Genomic DNA, 21,909 nt, shown 5'->3' on the forward strand with positions numbered 1-21,909 from the left:
AAACAAAAACAAAATAAAAAAAAAATAAACTATCTTATAACACTAAAAGCCTAGCTGCACTCCATCCAAAAAGAAAAAAAAAAAAAAAGCCTATATATGTATTGCCTTACCACATCCTACTTTCTAAAGCTTTATCTAAGTCTTGTTGGGCGCCAGGCCATGTATCTATAAGCCTTTGTATTTTCTGATTAAAAGGAAATAAGTGTGGAATGATGTTTGCTGCAGTGGGCTGCCAAAAACTGGGTCCATAATCCATCATTAAAATGTGACAGTATCTGGCTAAAAAGGAGGTGGGGGCAGGGAGAGATAGCAATCCAGAAAAGTGCACCTTATTTGCAAATAGGTTCAGGCAATCCTGTTGGATGGAGGTTCTTTATAGAACCAACACTCCTCCCAGTTTAATTAACTAGATGATGGCTCTGTGAATACAATGGATTTCTGGTTGGAGCTTTATTTTCCACAGCTGATATTGGGTTGCACCATGGGGCAAAGGGCACATGGCCCTAATTCCAGGGGCCTGGTCCAACCCGTGTTCTTTCTTGTTGACGTGAATGAATGAAGGAGCATGTATTAAGTGCTTACTATGTGGCAATAAGCGTTGTAGACACAAATCCAAGCTAGCAAGATGGCCCCTGCGCTTCTGTTCTCATGGGGGAAGGCAATACCTAGAGCATACTAATGCCCAAGGAGGTCTTTTCGACAGAGAAGCTAGAAGGATGGCCCTCGGGTCATAGCATAATTGATTAACGAGCCCTTTAGAGATGGTAGTGATGGTAGTGATAATTTGATTACTATTCTCAGAGGTAGGGTTGGACAAGGGGAGAAAGGAAAATTATTGCATGAACTCATTGCATAAAAATGGCAAGGAACTAGTGTGGTGGGTCTGGATCCAGGCTAGACACAATGAATGCTGGTTAATCAAAAGCCACTCAGGGTCTGAAATGAGGGGGCAGAAGGAACTCGAGTTCCAGAGGTCAGAGGTGGAGGCTGGCACATAGATTGAAAAAGCCAGGATGTAGCCTGGCAGGGCTGGGTTCTGGTTAAGAAAATATGATTCAGAAAAGGTTACAGGTAAATCTACATCGTGATAGCATTTAAGTATCCTTTTTTAAATGTGTTATATTTTATTCATTTTGAATTCAAATTCAAAATGAAAAAGAATATTTCCACATACACAGCACATGATAAAAAGATGATTCAGTATAAAACTGTGAATTTCCATTTCACATTGTTTCATAAAAAAAAAAAAACCACTATGCAATAAATACTATGCACTTTTCTTTTGTTTGTTTTTAGGTAAATATACATAGTGATAGCATTTAAGTATCTTTTTTTGTAATGCATTGTAAAAATTTTATTCATTTTGAACTTAAATTCAAAAAGAAAAAGAATATTTCCATATGCACAGCACATGATAAAAAGAGGATTCAGTATATAAAACTGTGAATTTCCATTTCACATTAATTTAAAAAAACACTATGCAATAAATACTATGCACTTTTCTTTTGTTTGTTTTTTTAATAATAGCTTTTTATTTTTAAAATACATGCAAAGATAGTTTTCAACATTCACTCTTACAAAACCTTGTGTTCCAAATTGAGAACCCTCCCTTTTCCCCATTCCCTCTCCTAGATGGCAAGTCATCCAATAGAGATTAAACATGTGCAATTCTTCTAAACATACTTACACATTTATCATGCAGCACAAGAAAAATCAGATCAAAGAGGAAAAAAATGAGAAAGGAAAAAAAAAAACCAAGTAAACAACAACAAAAATGTAAATACTAAATGTGATCCACATTTACTCCTCATAGTCCTCTTTCTGGATATACATGGCTCTCTCCATCACGAGTCTTATATAGTCTTCTTTTTTTTTTTTTTCATCAATGATTTATTTTTATTTTTTATTGAAGTTTTTTTTTATTTTTAAAACATATGCAAGGATAAATTTTCAACATTGACCCTTGAAAAACTTTGCATTTCCCCCTCCCTTCCCTTCCCTTTCTCCCCTAGATGGCAAGTAATCCAATATATGTTAAATATGGTAAAATATATATATATATATATATATAAAATTCAATATAAACATATACATTTACAATTATCTTACTGCACAAGGAAAATCAAATCAAACCAGAAAAAAAATGAGAAAAAAATAAAATTCAAGCAAACTATAATAAAAAGAATAAAAATGCTATGTTGTGATCCACTTTCACTTCTCACAGTCGTCTCTCTGGGTGTAGATGATTCTCTTTATCACAAGATCATTGGAAGTGGTCTGAATCATCTCATAGTTGAAAAGAATCACACCCATCAGAATTGATCTTTGTATAATCTTCTTGTTGTCTTGTATAATGATCTCCTGGTTCTGCTCATTTCACTTAACATCAGTTCATGTAAATCTCTCCAGGCTTCTCTGAAATCATCCTGCTGATTGTTTCTTATAGAACAATAATATTCCATAACGTTCAAATACCACAATTTATGCAGCCATTCTCCAAAATGTGGGCATCCAATCAGTTTCCAGTTGCTTGCCACTGCAAATAGGGCTGCCATAAACATTTTTGCTCATGTGGGTCCCTTTCCCTCCTTTAAGATCTCTTTGGGATACAGGCCCAGTAGAAACAGATCAAAAGGTCTGGCACAGTTTGATAGCCCTTTGAGCATAGTGCCAAATTGCTCTCCAGAATGGTTGGATCTGTTCACAATTCCACCAACAATGTATCAGTATCCCAGTTTTCCCACATCCCCTCCAACCTTCATCATTATCTTTTCCTGTCATCTTAACCAATTTGAGAGCTGTGTGTAGTGGTACCTTAGAGTCATCTTCATTTGTATTTCTCTGAGCAATAGTGATTTAAAGCAACTTTTCATGTGACTAAAAATGGTTTCAGTTTCTTCATCTGAAAATTATCTGTTCATATCCTTTGACCATTTATCAATTGGACAATGGCTTGAATTCTTATAAATTTGAGTCAATTCTCTACATATTTGAGAAATGAGACCTTTATCAGAACCTTTAAAAAGTGTTTTCCCAATTTATCGCCTCCCTTCTAATCTTGTCTGCATTAGTTTTGTTTGTACCAAAACTTTTTACCTTAATATGATCAAAATTATCTTTTTTGTGTTCAGTAATGATCTTCTATTCTTCTTTGGTCACAAATTCCTTTCTTTTCCACAGATCTGAGGAGTAAACTATCCTAATGTTCTTCTAATTTGCTTATCATAGCACTCTTTATGTCTAAATCATCAACTCATTTCCATCTTATCTTGGTATATGATGTTAGGTGTGGCTTAATTCCTGGTTTCTGACAAACTAGTTTTCAATTTTCCCAGTTTTGTCAATATTTATCCCAATAGTGAGTTCTTATCACAAAAGCTGGGGTCTTTGGTTTTGTCAAACGCGAGGTTACTACAGTCATTGACTTTTTTGTCCTGTGAACCTAACCTATTCCACTGATTGACTGTTCCTTAGCCAGTACCAAATAGTTTTGATGACCACTGCTTTATAGTAGTTTTAGGTTTGGCACAGCTAGGCCATCTTCATTTGCATTTTTTTCATTAATTTCCTTGAAATCCTTGATCTTTTGTACTTCCAAATGAACTTTGTTATTATTTTTCCTAGATCTATAAAATAATTTATTGGGAGTTTGATTGGTATGGCACTGAATAAGTAGATTAATTCAGGTATTGTCATTTTTATTATATTCGCTCAGCCTACCCATGAGCACTTGATATTTTTCCAATTGATTGGATCTGACTTTATTTGTGTGGAAAGATCTTTGCAGTTGTGTTCATATAGTTCCTTATTTTGCCTTGACAGATAGACTCCCAAATATTTTATATTATCAACAGTTATTTTAAATGGAATTTCTCTTTGTATCTCTTGCTGTTGGACTTTGTTGATGAAAGGATATGTTGATGATATATAAAAATGCTGATGATTTATGTAGATTTATTCTGTATCCTTCAAATTTGCTAAAGTTGTGAATTGTTTTTAGTTGATTCTCTAAGTATACATCCTATTATCAGCAAAGAGTGATAATTATAATTATAATTATGCACTGTTTTCAAAGCCATCCTGCTTTTCTGTGCTTTCTTCTAAGTTTTCTTTTTGTTTTGTTTTCTTAAGTGTATTTTTTCTCCTCCATCTCTCCCCACTTGCCCTAGAGAAAGCTGCCATTAGACACATACATATAACCATATTATACATCAATTTATCAGTTCTTCCTCGGAAGCGGATAGCATCTTCCTTCATAGGTCCTTTGGAAGTTAATTTGAGTATTTAAAATATTCAAAATGACTTCATAGTTCAAAGTTGTATATGCAAGCATCTTGAAGACAGGAACTATTGAAGTTTTGTTTTAATATCCCCTCACAGCTAGCACAGTCCCTGGCACACAGTATCATTTAGAGATTATCAGGTAGCATAGTGCATAGAGTGCTGATATAGGAATTATGAATATCAGAATTCAAATCCTGCCTGAGATATTCCCCAACCATGTGACATTGGACAAATTAGTCAACCTCTGTCTGCCTTAGTTTCCTCATCTGTAAAAATGAAGACCCAAACAATGGCCTGAATTGCCACCACACAATCCCGGTGCTCTTCATGAAAGAGAATCCACAAATCGTCCACCAAGAACAGTCTGAGGGAGAAGTCTTTGTTGCAAATATACTCTCCTCTTCACCTAATCCCATTCACATCCTTGGGATGGGGGTCTCCCAATGTAGAATCAGATTGGAAAAGCCCAGAAAAATAGCAAAGAGATTTCAGACTTGGGGAAAGGGATTTCAGTGAGTTTTGTGTGGCACTTCCTGCCCTTTGAGGTGAGGCTGAATTATGGGATCTAAGCATCTGAGGAGATGCAAAGATCAGTAAGGAAGATGTGGGGTTTTTCTTCTCTGAGAAGAGTTCCAAAGAGAACCTCTTCAATCAGCATTTATTCAGTGACTTCTATGTACTGCCCTGGGCCCTGGGGATACAAAATCAAAAACTGGAACAATCTCTGCCTTCACAGAGGTTTGTAGAGCTTAAGCTCTACATGGGAGGACATCATATACACATATAGATATAAAATACATGTCAAAGACTACAAGGGAATTGGAGGTGGGAGGTGAAGGAGCACTAACAGCTGAAGGAACTAGGAAAGGCTGTGAGGGGGAGGGAGATTTTGACACATATTCCCAGTGCAAAAAACTAGTCTATTCAATGTCATAGAATGAACGAAGCATTGATTATGCACTTACTGTGTACAAAGCAGTGTACTGAGAGCTGGGGCTATGAATAGACAAGCTAGACAGTCTCTGCTCTCACAGAGGATGTTCTACAGGAAGAACAAAAGCTCCAGCTGGCCAGGATGTGCAGAGGGAGGAAGGGGAATGGAGAGGAAGGTTAGAGCAAGGCTGGGAAGAGTTCTAAAAAGATAAAAACTTTTAGGTACCCAGAGACTTTCACAGAAAAATTTCTTGCAAAAGTAAATAGTATATTTATGTGTATATATGTGTGCGCAGGTATACATGCACGTGCAAGACAAATAACAAAATACTGGGTTAATTCCTAGATTAGTAGAAAAAATTAAAATAAAATAAAAATAAAAATAAATGACTAGTCTTTTGAAGTGGTAATAATAAAAGGGGCAGCTGGGTACTTAGAATGCTCCTTTTTTTTTCCCTCTGAGGCAATTGGGGTTAAGTGACTTGCCCAGAGTCACACAGCTAGGAAATGTTAAGTGTCTGAGGTCAGATTTGAACTCAGGTCCTCCTGACTTCCAAGCGCTGCTTTTGACATCAGAAAGACCTCAATTCAAGTCCTGTATCCAACACATAATTGTGTAATTATGGGTAAGTATTCTCCAAGCCTCAGATAAGTCCCTAGAAACTAACTACTATGTCACAAGGGAGGTGAAATCTGCAGTGAAGGAAATTCTCTCACCTGGGAGTTCCCTGGGTTAATAAAATCACGGCTCCTTTCTATAGTCATGTAAATAACAATCAAAATAAGCCATCTGGAAAACCCTTTCGAGTTTGCAAAACACTTTCTATCATATTGTCTCATTGTGTCTCACAGCATGCCTTTGTGCTATAAATATTACCTGTTTTTCAGATGAGGAAACCAAGACTGAGAGAGTTTTAGTGACTTTTCCATAATTAGTCAATTAAGCATTTATTAAGCACCTACTACATGCCAGGCAGGGACAACTAGGGAGTATCATAGTGCTCAGAGCATTAGGCTTGGAATCAGGAAAACTGATTCATGAGTTCAAATCCAGCCTCAGACACTCACCAACCAGGTGACCCTGGGCATGTCATTTCTTTGCCTCAGTTTCCTTATCTGTAAAATAAACAGAAGGCAATAGCAAACCAATCCAGCATCTTTGCCAACACAAGCGGAATGGCTGAACAAGAAGAAGAACAGAGTTTAATTGAGTAGAGGGTCATGTGGTTCAGAAGGAATCTTCTGAAATCAGCTGAAGGATAGAGTGAGAACAGCCACATTGTAGGAGTGCAAAGGTGAGGTGCTGAGGGCTTGTACAGACCAGTGAGTCAGGGACGGAGGAGGGAAGGGGCACATGGGACAGATGTGGCGAAAATAAAATGAACAAGCCTTGGCCACAGATTGCGAGGGAGTGAGCAATCAAGGATGACCCCTACATGAGGAACCACGGTGGTTGGGAGGATGGCTGTACTTAACAGGAGCAGGGAAATCAGAAAAAGGTTTAGAGGGAAAGATAAGGAGCTCCAGTTTGGGGCAGGTGGTAGTTAAGGTGTCTATTGCCTAGGAGGCAATTGGAGGTTTTTTAGGAGACATCAGGGCTGGATAAGTAGATTTGAAAATCATATGCTTAGATTATTCATTGAATCCATGGGAGCTGATGAGATCACTGAGCGAAATACTATTGAGGGAGGAGAGAAGGGCTCTTTAGCAATTCAGCAAAGCAGAAGGAATAACAACAGCCAGACTGGGAAGTCCCCCAGTTAGTAAGCATTGGAGGTAATATTTAAACCCAAGTATTCCTGATTGGAGAAGAGGAAACTGAGGCACACAGATTAAATAAATTCCCTAGAGTCACACAGGTGTTAAGTCTCAAATCTCAAATTCAAACCCAGTTCCTCAGACTCCAAATCCATCCATCTTTCCACCACCCCCACACTGCTTCTCAAATTCAGAGCAGTCACTCATGTTCAGTAACCTGGGGCAAAATTGGAAAATTATGAGTCTTAACTTTTTTTTTTCCCACAAAGACAGCCCTTCAAAGATGTGAAGACAAGGATCATGTCTCCCCGGTGTATACGCTTGAAGTCTGATAAATGAGGAACGGGAAGTTTAGACCTCAATCAATCTCCAGAACGTAAAGGAAAGAAGAAAACATAATGAGGGGAGATAAGCCGACAAAAAAGGAAATAAAGAAAAATGAGAGAAGATGGAAGCTTACCGAGCCGCCAGCTCCCGTCTGATCCCTTTTTCTACTGCAGATATGGACACAGCCCATTAATGTTTGCAGATCTCTGGGCTCCAGGGCTGCTCCAGAACCAGGAGGGAGATAGGGCTGCTCATCCCGAGGAGGCTGGCTTTCTAGGGGGAAGGAATCCCCTTGGTGTTGTCTCCCTAAGTTCAAGAGTGTCTATGGGATTGCCAGTGGCCTTCCAATTCTGTTACCCGGTGTCAGCCTGACTTAGTTATGGCTCTGTCCCAATAGAATGTAAGTTCCTTGAGGCCCCAAACTAATTTTTTCCCCTTTTATCTCTCTAGTGCTCAGAAGACAGTAGATTGTTAAGAAATATTTGCTGCATTGGGTTGGATCCCACTTGATCCCTATTAAGGAAAATCATTATCTTCTCCACTTTACAGATGACTAAACTATGGCCCAGTTAGATAATCAACAAGCATTTATTAAGCACCTACTGTGTTCCTATCTCTTGTACTAAGAAGAAGGAGGCAGTCCCTCCCGGCTTGTAAGGAGCTAGTGTTTTCAATGACTAAATGACTTGCCCAAGATTATCTTGGTATTAAATCCTGGTTCAGGGTCAGAGAAATTTTCTGGAAGGGACCCTGGCAATGGTCTAGGAAATGAAAGCTCACAGAGAATCAATGTCTCGCCCAAGATCACTCATATTTGCTCCAGGTTCTTGGTGTCCACAGTCAGGCTCTTCTGGAGGCATCAGGCAAACAAGTGGCTTGGCTCGGGGACAAGGTCTCACAGCCCAATGATAGCAAAGCCCGGTTCAAACTCAAGGTTTCTCAGTCTCAAGTTGTAGTTGTAGGACTTTTCCCAGTCAGTAAAATGTCTTTATAAGACAGAACAGAAGACACACAGGAGATGTTAGAGGAGGAAGAGAAGTTGGAGAAAGGAGCCGAGGAATGGGAAGTCATCCTTCACTCATCAGAGGACCTTCTGATACACACTTACTGACTGTGGGGAGCTAGGCGCCCCAGCCAACACGGGAAAGAATGGGAAAATGTCAGGGGAAAAGAAAGAAAACTGTTCTAGAAAACAATTTAGAATTATATAAACAGCCATTAAGCTGTTTACACCCTGAGAGCAAACAATCTTACATCCACCAAAGAGCAAATAAGTGCCTACTAAGTGCTGGCATTGTGCTAGGAACTGAGGATACACAGAAAGTATCCTAACTCAGGAGCTTACTTTCTAATGGAACCAAAGGGGAAAAAAAAAAAAAGAAATATAATACCTAGCATTTATCTCGCACGTTAAGGTTTTCAAGGTGCTTTACAAATATTTCTCTTTATCTTTACAATAATCCTAGAGATAAGTGCTATGATTATTCCCATTTTACAGATGAGGAAACTCAATTGATTTGGCCAGGGTCACATAGCTAGTAAATATCTAGGGCCATATTTGAATTCCACATTTCCCAATTCCATGCCCAGTATTTTTGTCTATCCACTATGCCTACATGTACAAAAATACTTGTAGCCACACTTTTTGTGGTCAAAACAAAACAAAACAAAGAAACAAAAAAACACAACTCAATAATTCCTAGCTGTGTGACCCTGGCAAGTATCTTAACCCAATTGCCTCAGGGAAAAAAAATAACACCCAAAAAAACTAATGCCTGTAGCTTAATGTCTGTCTTAAACACTTGTGATCTATTAATGAAATAAAATATTGTTTATGCCATTTAAATGCTAAAATTGGGGGACTTGGGAAACCAAGAGTTAACGAACTGATGCAGAGAACCAGGAACTAATATATTTGATGCTGACAATAATGTAAATGGAAAGGACACAAATTAAAGGGAGCCCTGGATATTCCAATGACCGATCTTGGTGCTAGAGGACAGAGGAAGAAACCCTCGTCCCTCTTGAGGAGATGCTGTGCCCCTTTGTGAAGGGCTCCCTGAGGTCAGGGACTGCCTTTTCTCTTTGACAGCTCTCCCTTGGGGATAGAGGAAGGAGGAGCCATCCCCCAGCCCACCACCATTTGTTTCAAAATAGGTTCAGATACTCTCGGACAATTTTCTACTTCAACGAAGAGAGTGCCCTACCTAGAGTTAGGAAAACCCGAATTGAAATCCACCCCCAGACACTTCAGGCTGTGTAACCCTGGCAAATCATTTCATCCCCGTTTCTCCCACTGCAATATGGGGATCATAAAAGTATGCATTTCACACTGAGATACCTGGAAAGTGTTTCCCACAGTGCCTGGCACACAGTAGGCACTTATGAAATGCTTGCTGATTGATTAATTTGGTGGAATAAATAGAGGATGACAAGTAGAGACTATTACATGATCAGATGTGATCAATAAATTGGGTTTGTTTAATAATAATTATAAATAATAAAATAATTGTTTAATAATAATCACAAATATATAATTATAAAATAATTGTTTAACAATAAATAATAATAATTAATATGATTAAATATAATAATAATATAAAAATAATAATAAATATAAGTAATTCCATATTTATATAGTGCCTACTATATACCAGACTCCACACTTTATAATCATCATGTCATTTAATCCTCATATCAACTCTATAAGGTAGTTGCTATAATTATCCCCATTTTATAGATGAGGGAAACTGAGGCAAGCAAAGGCTTCATGACATGCTTAAGGTCACATGGCTAGTGATATGTAAAGCTAGATTTGAACTCTGGTCTTCCATCTACTTATCTGTTATAAAGAGAGAAGCGTCCCCAAGGAGCATATAGGAGAAAGATATATCCAGAAACATCTGTGGTAATACGGACAGCATCCGTAAAGCTTTAAAAAAAAGACAATAATTCGGTACCATTAGAAATAAAGAGAAAGACTAAAGCTGGCTCTTTGTACAGTAAACGCTCCATTCACTCACAGTGTAAGAGACCTTGGAGGAAGCCAAGTATTCAGGGAGCAGAAGAGGGCCAGGAAGGACACCATGGAAGCTGCCATGGCTCTGTAGCATCACATGCTTCGGAGCTCAGATTTAAGGACCTGTGGCACATCCCACCTCCCTGCTTCTGCATAGGCTGTGCCCTGTGTTTGAAATTCACTCTTTTCAGCCTCTTAGAATCCCTGGCTCCCTTCAAAGTACATTTCAGGGGTTGCCTATTTTCTGGATCCTGCCAATAGTTAATACTCTCTTCCATTTGAAATGACTTTGCATGCATTTACATTTCCTTATCTGCGTACTTGTTGTATCCCTCAATAGAACATAAGCTCTTTGAAGGCAGGAACTGCTTTATTTTTGTCATTCATATGGGGCTTGGCCACATAGTAGGCTCTTGCTTTTTTTTTTTTTTAACTTAATTGAATAAACCAAAATTTCCCCAGAGAAGAAAAGAATAAGGGGTTTGTTAAACTATGTCCAGATGATGGAAATGTCCCCTAAGAATATCTAGTTCCTTCCTATTACTCTGGGCTCACTGCTGATTTTCAAAATTTTGGATTTCCAAAGAAGTTATCTCCCAGGAGGGAGTTTCCTCCATTCAGATGAATGAAATCTATTTTTGCGCTAAGTGTATCTTTTATTTCAAATGGATTAATTGGCATTCTGATTGATAAGTGAGGCTCTTAGGAGCTTGGCTCACTGGAAACCTGATAACAGTTGAATTTCTGGGCTTACTAGGTCAAATGTTGGATGCTTGCAATCTCCACCCAAATATGGCTAATCTAGTCCTAAGAACATTAATTAAGCTCTTACTTTTATGATGCTTTTAAAGTCTGCAAACTTCTTTGCATCCATTATCTCCTATAGTTTAGGCTCCCTGGTAGGTGGTAGGGATCCTCCCAGGAAAACAAGTCTTTACCTTCAAGTACCTTCTCTTCTCCAGTTATCCTCTCTGATCAGTCCTCTGGAGCCATTCTCTCACCTGCAGCTGGGACCTTCCAAATATTTCAGAATGCTTAAAAGAAAGACAAGGTCAGTGTCTAGACTATCAAACTTAACTTGAACTCTGCTGTCAGCTGCCTGAAGAGCCCTTCTAGACTCAGAGTATCTGTTTAATTTGGGGGTTTTTCCTCTATGGCCTCACGAAAATATTTCTTGGGTAGCCAGCTATAAAGATCAACCATCAGGGGAAAAATCTGACTGTCCCATGCTATATGTCTAGCTTCTCTGATCGGTTAGTCATTCCTAAGGCTGCCACCCAGACTTGGGAAGCACAAGAAGGGAAGCTCTCTCTCTCTCTCTCTCTCTCTCTCTCTCTCTCTCTCTCTCTCTCTCTTTTTATTATAGCTTTTTTATTTACATGGGTGATTTTTCAGCATTGACAGTTGCCATACCTTTTCTTCCAACTTTTTCCCTCCTTCCCCCAAGTCCTCCCCCAGATGGCAGGTTGACCAATACATGTTAAATATGTTAAAGTTAAATACAATATATGTAAACATGTCCAAACAGTTATTTTGCTGCACAAGAAGAACCGGACTCTGAAATAGTGAATAATTAGCCTGTGAAGGAAATCCAAAATGCAGGCGGACAAAAATAAAGGGATTGGGGATTCTATGTTGTGGTTCATAGTCATCTCCCAGAGTTCTTTCTGTGGGTGTAGCTGGTTCAGTTCATTACTGTTCTATTGGAACCGATTTGGTTCATCTCATTGTTGAAGAGGGTCGCGTCCATCAGAATTGATCATCATATAATATTGTTGTTGAAGTATATAATGATCAGGGAAGTTCTCTTGATCTGAATTTCAACAGACTGAAGCAGAAGGAAGCTTTGCCCATACCCAGAGATTACAGTCAAGAGAGGCATCTTTCAGAATCCAGAAGGGTTTTTTTTTTTTTTTCCTTTTAAATAAACAAGGGATGCTAGAAATTGGAAGCTCAAAGAGAAAGCCTTCTGGGGGAGAGGGGGAAGGGCATTTTGGGGAGAGGGGGAAGGGCATTTTTGGGAGAGTGATCATTAATTTGTTTCATTCCCACTTTAGTTTGGTTATTAGCAGACAGAATCTGAGTTAAGTGCAGAGAACTGGTGATTATTACTACCGGCGCTGGAAAGGACCCCTTTGGGGAGAGGCCATTGAAGTCAGGAGTCAAACGCTATCTTCCTGCACTTTCATACTGCTGAACAATTAATTAACTTATCAGGGGGAATATTGTTCTCCCTGAGACTTATTAACAGTCTGATTCATCCACAAAGCCCCCAGGCCATCATCAATTGCCTCATAATCATACAGAAGAAAAATAGGCTAAGTGTGCATTCTTGCTTAATACCCCTAAGAAGATAATCTTTGGCCTGGGCCTTTGTTCAAAAAATATCTCTATTGAGAGTTTAAAAAAAAAAAAATTCCCTCCCACTTGACATGAAATATGGCCCATCGAGGAACCAGTGGGAGTAAATTACAGAGACTCCAGGATCCCCAGATTAAGAAGAGAAGCTGGACTTTCTCAGAAACACACAAATCATTCCGCTGTAACCCAAGAGTGCAGCCAATGGGTTATCAGGGCAGGGCTCCAAGTGCCCCGGTTAATACAGACCAGAAAGGAGACCCTTCCTTCAATGAGAAAGGGGGTGGGGGCGGCCTCTCGGCCCTCAGGAGCCCAGCAGAAAGGGGTTTGTTACATCCATGGTACCAGTGGGATGGGTATGAAGGGTGCTGGGGGATTTAGAGGGATGGATGATTGGAAGCTGACTCCTCCCCAGCACACACAAAAATACATCTTAGAGAGATGGCTCTTTATCCAAAAACAATCAGCCCATTTAAAAAACGTCAATAGCGCCTTCTGCAGGAAGCCTCAGCCCGAGGCATTGCTTTGGGATGATTTTCTACTAAAGCCCCAAATCAGGGGGAGACTCAGAATTTACAGTCAGAGGGGAATTAAAATGCCAAGGGCTGTTCCACTGCACTGCTTTGGAGCAAGATGTATCCACAGCAAGCGTCCCAATCTTTTGTCTTTTTATTTCAAATTCATGGCACTAGGTGAGAAAGATGGAGAGCTGGTTTGTCCTAACAACATTTTCTGTTTACCTACAGAAGGAAGTCTCCAAAAACTATGGGATTTCCATTGTATTATTATTTTTTTTTTTTTGCTAATTGTTCAGTTGTACAGTTTTTTTCCCCCTTGGGTTCTTTGGATAAGGGAATTAAATTTATTTTTGCAGCCTAAACTTCTTTAGAGTGAAAAACATAGTAAAAAACCTGGATTGGATTGCTCATATCCTGGGACCTGGGACAAATTATTTCACTTCTCTGGGTCTCAGATCTCTAATCTGTAAAATGAGATGAATGAACTCAAAAGTCACTTCTGGTTTTAAATAGGACCTTATGAAATAATGGAGGCCCATGATATAAAAAAAAAACAAAACAAAACATACAGATCTTAACCCATTATAGGAAGCGAGAGGAAGTGAGGGGGAGTTTTTCCCTAGTCAATGTGCTTGGGTTCATTAGGTGGATTTGCCTTTCGAATTCCGAGGGTTCATCTGTCCTACCGGCCTGCCATTGCTTCTGGTGACTTCAAATTAAGACTCTGGCCCCAGAGCTCCGAGAACAGAAGATGCTGCTACTAAATTTTCTACGTGTCTGATCTCGGGTCTTGGAAGTCACAAATCCTGCATCCTTAGCTCAGAGCTGCAGCGGGTTTAGTGACCCTGCCTGGATGATCTAATTTCTTTGTTCCAGAAACTTAGTCAAATGTGGTCAGTTTTACTTCTAAATGTTCAAAAGATATTTTGGGAAGTTGTTGTTTTTCTTTTTTAATAAAATATGTGCATTGAGATCCATACCTGACTGATGACATGTTTAAGGGCCAATGTCCAGTCCAATCCAATAAACATTTACTAAGCTCATGCTATGTACATGCTGGACATATGAAAGTGGAAACATATCATCCCTGTCCACAAGTTACTGTTATTCTATTTGAGGAATACAGCATGCACACAGATTAGTAAGTACTATATGTGTGTACGTGTATGTATGTATGTATGTACATATATACACGCACAGAGATAGATGGAAAGAGAAATATATAGATAGATGGATAGAGAGACCGATAGATAGACAGAGGGTTGGATGGTTAGAGACAGACAGACAGATAATAGAGAGTCTAGAGAAGAACATGACAAATTACTGCCCTATCTTTGCAAAAAACAACCATGGACAAAAATAGTGTTACCTAGAATCTGACACAATTGAATGAATGAACAACAATGTACAAAGCAATTTCAAGATGGTAAAGCTCCAAAACTGTGGGAATTAACAGAGGCATTGAGTGGTAGGTAATACCTGAGTTTAGTCTTGAATGGCACTAGGGATGAAGAGAGAGAGGTAAAAATGGGGGTCAGTCCAGGAATGCTGGACAGACTGCAGGGTTATGGAGGTGAGAGACGGAATCCTAAATTCAGGGAACAGCAATCAGGCCCATGTGGCTGCTCACACTGAAAGAGGGATGGTAATATACAATAAGTCTGGAAAGATGGATTGGATCCAGTTTGTGAAAAGGTACAAATGCCCACAAAAGGGTTCCTGTTTTATCCTAGATGTAATAGGGATCCCTTGAAGATTTTCAAGAAGGGAAATGTCACATTAGACCTGTGTTTTAAAAATATGAATTTAGTGGCCACATGGAGGGATGATTAAGGAAGAGAGAGAGTGAAAGCAAGAGACTTTTTTTTCCCCCCAGTTCTGGGCAAGAGAACTAATGTCCTTATTAGCTAATAAAAACATATGCTTTCTCTATTTCTCTTTTTTTTTCTCTCTCTCTCCCCCCCTTTTTTTCTTTCTTTCTTTCTTTCTATCTTTCTTTCTCTCTCTCTCTCCTCCCTCTCCCTCTCTCTTTCTCCCCCTCTCTCCTTCTCTCTCTCTCTCTCCTCTCTCTCTCTCTCTCTCTCTCTCTCTCTCTCTCTCTCCCCCTCCCCCTCCCTCCTTTTCTCTGTTTGCATATGCATGTGTATAACTGATCTAAAAAACACTTAAGACTGAGACTCCAGCACCTGGCCTTTAGTCTCTGCTTTGCTGTTAAGAAGCTCTGTGATCTCCTTGATTCTCTGGACCTTAATTTCCTCATGTGCAAAAAGAGGTTAGAATAGATGTTGAGAGAAATATTCTCTTGATTCTTCTCCTGCACATATAAACTTCAAAGAGGAAAACGAGAGGCAGGTAAGTAGCCTACTGATATTAGACATGATTCAGGAAGACCCTTTGAAAATCATTTAAAATCTCATCCTCCATTTTCTCATCTGTAAAATGGGAATAAAAATAACACTTCTTTCCTAAGGTTGGTAGGCAAATCAAATGAAATAATAGGTACAGGACTTTGTAAACCTTCTAGCACAATGTAAATATTAGCTATTATTATTATTATTAGTGCTGCTATTACACTCAGCAGCAAAGCTATTTAGGTTAGAGAATGGCATCATGGGCCCTCTGAGAGCAAAGAGCCACCATGTCCTCCAAGGTATGGTGAGGAAGATAATGGATGCTGCCAGATCAAAGTCCCTCCAATAAGACCATCAAATGGTCTACCGGTGACTGGAGACTCTTTGAAGTATAGCACAGAAGCTACTATTGGTCGATCTGATAACAATCACAGATGTTTGCTGTCTTCCTGGATCATGTACCTATCCAAGATGGGAGAAGAATCTCCCATGATTTATCCAACAAGTTGATCAGTGCCCTCTGCTGGTGATCCATTTGACCATAAATGTTACTGCCTCTGGAAAGTATTGTGAAAATTTGTGATGTTTGGGGCTATGAATTATGAATTATAAATCTGAGTGGCAGAAGTAGTACTGTTACTGCTGTTGATAGAAGAAGGCAAGGACTTCAGAAGAAAAAAAATAAGATCTGAATCTTATAGTGGGACTCGGATAAATTTCTAGACTACAACTTAAATCATAAGAATGATGGACTCCGGGTGGGGGTGGAATACCGCTAACAAGGGCTGTTGAAAATGTATTTGACTGGAGTCTTATAAATATAATTAAATGAATCAGTTTTAAACTGAGATAGAGGAGGAAAAATGCCTAGTAAATATATCTAGAGGAATACCATTGAGAGGAGCTAAAATAATAATAAAATATAATGGTCGCTCACTCCGAGTTCAGATTTCCTTTCCTATGGAAACCTTATCTATTCCTGTCAGTTGTTGTTGACCTCCACATTAAAACAAAAAAAATTATACTATCTCTATTTTGTATGTACTTACTACATTCATATAGTTTCTCTAATTTAAAATGGAGGAATAGGTGAATTTTTAAAAAATAACTTAAGTACTTCTGTGTGCTAAAACCTTTGGGAGTAGGAGCTGATGTATTTTTGTCTTTGCATTCTTAGTGCTTTGACACATAATAGGTGCTCATTCAACACTTCTAATAAATTAGAGTGAATTGAGTGGTGAGCTTTTATTTGGCCTGGGTTGTTTTTCTTTTTTTTTAATCATTACCAAAGAGAGAAATACTAATTTTTTTGTTCATTCTGAATTCACTTTGTTCATTTTTTATTTTGGTAATTTGATTCAAGTCTGTTTTTTGTGGGCTTATTTAAAGATTCATTGATTTTTTTTTTAGACTTTCAAAAAATTAGGCTTTTGGTTATCAATTCTAGCCTTTTTGTTGATTTCCTTTTTTCTTTTCTCATTTTCAAGATCTCTTTTTGAGTTTTCTAATTTGATGACTATTGAGGTTTTTTAAGTATCATGCTCAGTTCATTAATCTTTTCTTTTTTCTCTTTTGCTAATGTATATTTTCAGAGATAGGATTTTTCTTCCAAGGACCAGCTTTAGAGGAATCTCAAAAATTTTGGTATGTTATCTCATTGCTATCATTCTCTCTTACAATTATTAGCTGCTTCTCTGATTTGTTCTTTGACCCACTCATTATTCAAAATGTCATTACTTCAGCTCCTTTTAGGCCCTATCTTTTGCCTGTATTTAATTGTCATTTTATTGAAACATAGTCTGGAAAGGATATGTTTAATATTTCTACTTTTCTACATTAATTTATACTCTATGCAGTAATGGATAATACATTTTTGTAAAGGTACTGTCCAGTGATAAGAATGTGTATGTTCTTTAATGTTCCCATTCAGAAGAGATCATAAATCTTTCAGATCTAATATTCCCCAAAGTCAATTCATTTCTATAATTTCTTTTTATTTTTTCTATTGGATTTATACAGGCTCAGAGGAACATTAATAACAGCTGCAATTATTGTATGGCCATATATATCTTCTTTCCATTTTAATTAGCTTTTCCTCCATAAGTTTGTTGTACCATTGAAGGGTAGATTAATAGTATAATAATATAGTTTCTGTTATTTCGACAATTATTTTATTTGTCTTATTTCACTAAGATAATATAGAAAATTATCCATTTTAATAACCTTTCTGGACAATGTACATTTAATTATATTTTTAGTCTTATTTCATAAGGATCATGTTTGAAGTAATTAAATGCCATTTTAAATATAATACCTGGATTCTATGGCAATTTTGTACTTGAATAATATGATATTAAAAAGAACTGCTATTTTCAGATGATTCATTGTTTGATGACTAGGGACAAAAGCCATATTTTAACATCATCATTGAGGCTTAGGTTAGATAACTATGCTATGAGATAATTGATTAGAACTTATGAATAAGGTCATTAGATATTAAAAAGAACTGCAATATAGATGTTCAAGAGAAGAACAAGGAAAAAGCATCACAAATACCTAGTATCCCTAATCATTTTAAGAGGACATTACAGACTTGACTAACTTTGCATGAAATCTGAATTAGGAAATATTAATCAAGTCATGTTAAGATTTTAATGAAGAGGACTAAGTAGCTAAGAGCATAGATCAAGTTGAAAAATTGAGTCCACTGAAAATGATCTATATCCCTAAGTCTTTAAAATTGCAAAGATCCAGTACTTAATGACTTGTACATAGGACCTTTGCAATGAGACGAAACTAGAGAAAATATGCACATGTATGTTAGTTTTACTGTTGAAGCAGGGACTAGTGTAATATAATTATGAATCAGTTGAAATTTTGAGTTCCTATGAAAAATGATTTTTCACCTAGTCCTAGTATTCAAATGCATCAGTCTTCACACTTGTTCCATAAAGGACCCTTTTGGACAAAAGCACTAAGAAATATGCCCTCTATTGTCATTTTTCCTTGTCATTTTTATCATTATTAGAGCAGTTAGAGTGATTCTGCATAAACAGAGGGTTCAAGAGCAAGTCAATTATATAGAGATGATGTTTAAAAAATACGTAGGTAAGTGCATATTTCCCCCCCACCCTTACCCAGGAGAGGGAGAAAGGATTAGAGTGAGAAAAATTATGTTACATAAAAGAGGGAAATGGTACAGGGTGGGCTTGAATCTCATTTATATCTAAATTGGTGCAAAAAAGAAAAAATACATATAGATGTGTGTGTGTATGTGTGTGTGTGTGTGTGTGTGTGTGTGTGTGTGTTGTATTCAATTGGTTTTAGAAATTTATCTTAACAGGGAAGTAGATTGGGAAGGGGATACGAGAAAGTAGAGGTAATAAAAAGGAGGACAAATAAGGCAGTGGTCAGAAGTAAAACAGACTTTAAAGGAGGGACAGGATAAAAAGAAAAAAGGATAAATAGAAGAACATAGGATGGAAGGAAATATATAGTAATCATAACCGTGAATATGAATGGGATGAACTCATCCATAAATCAGAAGTGGATAGCAAAATTGATTAGAAATCAAAATCCAGCAATATGTTGTTTACAAGAAACATATTTAAAACAGGCACACAGTTTAAAAAAAAAAAAAAGGAAATAGAATCGAATTTATTATGCTTCAGCCGAAGCAAAAAAGGCATAAGTAGCAATCATAAATCTAACTAAGACAGATAAGAAAGGAAACTACATATTGCTAAAAAGGCACCATAGACAATGAGGTAACAGCAGTACTAATCATATATATACCAAATGGCATTGCATCCAGATTCTTAAAGGAAAAATTAAATAACTTACAAGAGGAAATAGTAAAACTAAATAGCAGGAGACCTCCACCTTCCTGTTTCAGAGCTAGAAAAATCTAACTATAAAATAAACTAAAAAGATGTCAAGGAGATGAATAGATTCCTAGAAAAGCTAAATATGATAGACCTCTGGAGAAAAATGAATGGGAATAAAAAAGAACATACCTCTTTCTTAGCTGTACATGGCACCTTCACAAAAAGTGGCCACATGTTAAAGCATAAAAACCTCACAAACAAATGAAGAAAAGCACAAATATCAATTGCACCCTTTTCACAGAATAATACAATAAAAATTACATGTAATAAAGGGCAGTGGAAGCATAGACTAAGAATGGATTGGAAATCAAATGATGTCATCTTAAAGAATGAATGGGTCAAAGAACAAATCATATAAACAATCAATAATTTCATTAAAGATAAGAACAATAATGAGACAACATGCCAAAATTTGTGGGATGTAACTAAAGCAGTACTGTGGGGGAAAATTATATCTCTAAATGCATATGTACATCAATAAGAAAGAGAAAGAGCTGATCAATGAATTGGGCTTCAACTAAAAAGAAAGGGGGGTGAGACAGTGAGGTGGTGCAGTGGATGGAGCATCAGCCCTTAAGTCACAAGGACCTGAGTTCAAATTTGACCTCAGACACTTAACACTTCCTAGCTGTGTGACCCTGGGCAAGTCACTTAACCCTATTTGCCTTAGCAAAAGGAAAAAAAAAAGTCTTAAAAAAAAAACCTTGAAAAAGAACAAATTAAAAATTCCCAATTACATGCCAGAATGGAAATCTGGAAAACCAAAAAAGTGATTAATAAAATTAAAAACAAAAAAATTCCAAAACAAAAAACCTCTAACCCATTGACCCCATTGAAATAAAGTAGAAAGTGAAGTGATTCTATGAAAAACCCAATAAAATAAAGCATTGGTTAATTTAATTTAAAAAAAAGCAAAACCAAATTATCTGAATCAAAAATTAAAAGGATAAATGCACCTTTAATGAAGATAAAGTTAAGTCAATTATTAGGAGATCCTTTGCTCAATTATATGCCAGTAAAATTGACAATCTAAGTGAAATGGATGAACATATACATATAAATTGCCCAGATTAACAGGAAGTCAATTCAGATCAGAAAAATCCAATACTTAAATAACCCTGTTTTAGAAAAAGAAATTGAACAAACTATTCATGAGCTCCCGAAGAAAAAAATCTCCAGGACCAGATGGATTCACAGATGAATTCTGCCAAACATTTAAGGAACAATTAATCCCAATACTAAGCGAAATCTAAGAATGAGACCTACCAAATTCCTCTTATGATATAAATAAATCTCCCTAAACCAGGGAGAGCAAAAACAGAAAAAGAAAACCATAGAGTAATTTTCTTAATATCAATGCAAATATAAAATACTATTGTTGCTGTTCAGTTATACATGACTTCATAATAGCATGAACGACAGCCTGCCAGACTCTTTTATCCTTCACTATTTCTCAAAGGCTTATAGTCATTGTTTCCATGATACCCTCTAGTCATCTCATCCTCTGCCATCCCCTTCTCCTTTTGCCTTCTATCTTTATCAACATCAGAGTCCTGTTTTCTCATTATGAAAGCCATGAATGTAAGATTGGTTCAATATTAGGAGAACTATGAGCACAAACCATGTCATTAACAATAATCAAAAAAAAAAAAGTGATTATAATTATGAGGAAGGCCTGAAACTCTAAAACTCCTTGAAGGACAGATTCTCCTTGAATCCTGCCTCAGTAAAGACCCCACCCAAGCACAAACAGCTTCATTCTGTTACCTAGGTGGGGCTGGTCGAGTCCTGAGCTGGAGAATTCTAGCCTTTGACAAAATACTACACGCCTTCCTGTTAAAAACATGAACAAGTATAGGAACCAAGGGAACTTTTCTTAAAATGATAAGCAATATCTAAAACCACAAATAAACATTGTCTGTTGTTGGTTAGTTCAGTAGTGACTCACGACCCCTTTGGGGGATTTTCTTGACAAAGAAACTGCAGGGATTTGCCAATCCTCATCTTTCTTAACAGTCTCCGTTAAAGGGTAGTTCAAGTCCTATGTAGCAAAATTGTTTATAGAAGCTCTTTTTGTGATAGCAAAGAATTAAAAATGGAGAGAATGCCCATCATCTGAAGGATGCATGAACAAGTTGTTGTATACGATTGTGATGGGATACTATTGCACTCTAATAAATGATAAGCAGGATGATTTCAGAAAAACCAAGAAAGATTTCTGTGAACTCATGGAAAGTGATCAGAACCGGGAGAACATTATACACAATAACAGCAATTTTGTAAAGATGATCAACAGTGAAAGACTTAGCTATTCTGATTGAGACAACGAGCTAAGACAATTCCAAAAGACCTATGATAAAAAATGCTGGAGAAGAGAAACAAATTCAGGAGAAAGACAGGTCCCCAAACATGTCTCTAATTTGCAACTTGTGTCACTAGAGACTTCTAGGAATTCCCCCCCACCCCCAACCCCT

The sequence above is a fragment of the Sarcophilus harrisii genome, chromosome 5 (genome assembly GCF_902635505.1).
Source record: "Sarcophilus harrisii chromosome 5, mSarHar1.11, whole genome shotgun sequence".
NCBI lineage: Eukaryota > Metazoa > Chordata > Mammalia > Dasyuromorphia > Dasyuridae > Sarcophilus > Sarcophilus harrisii.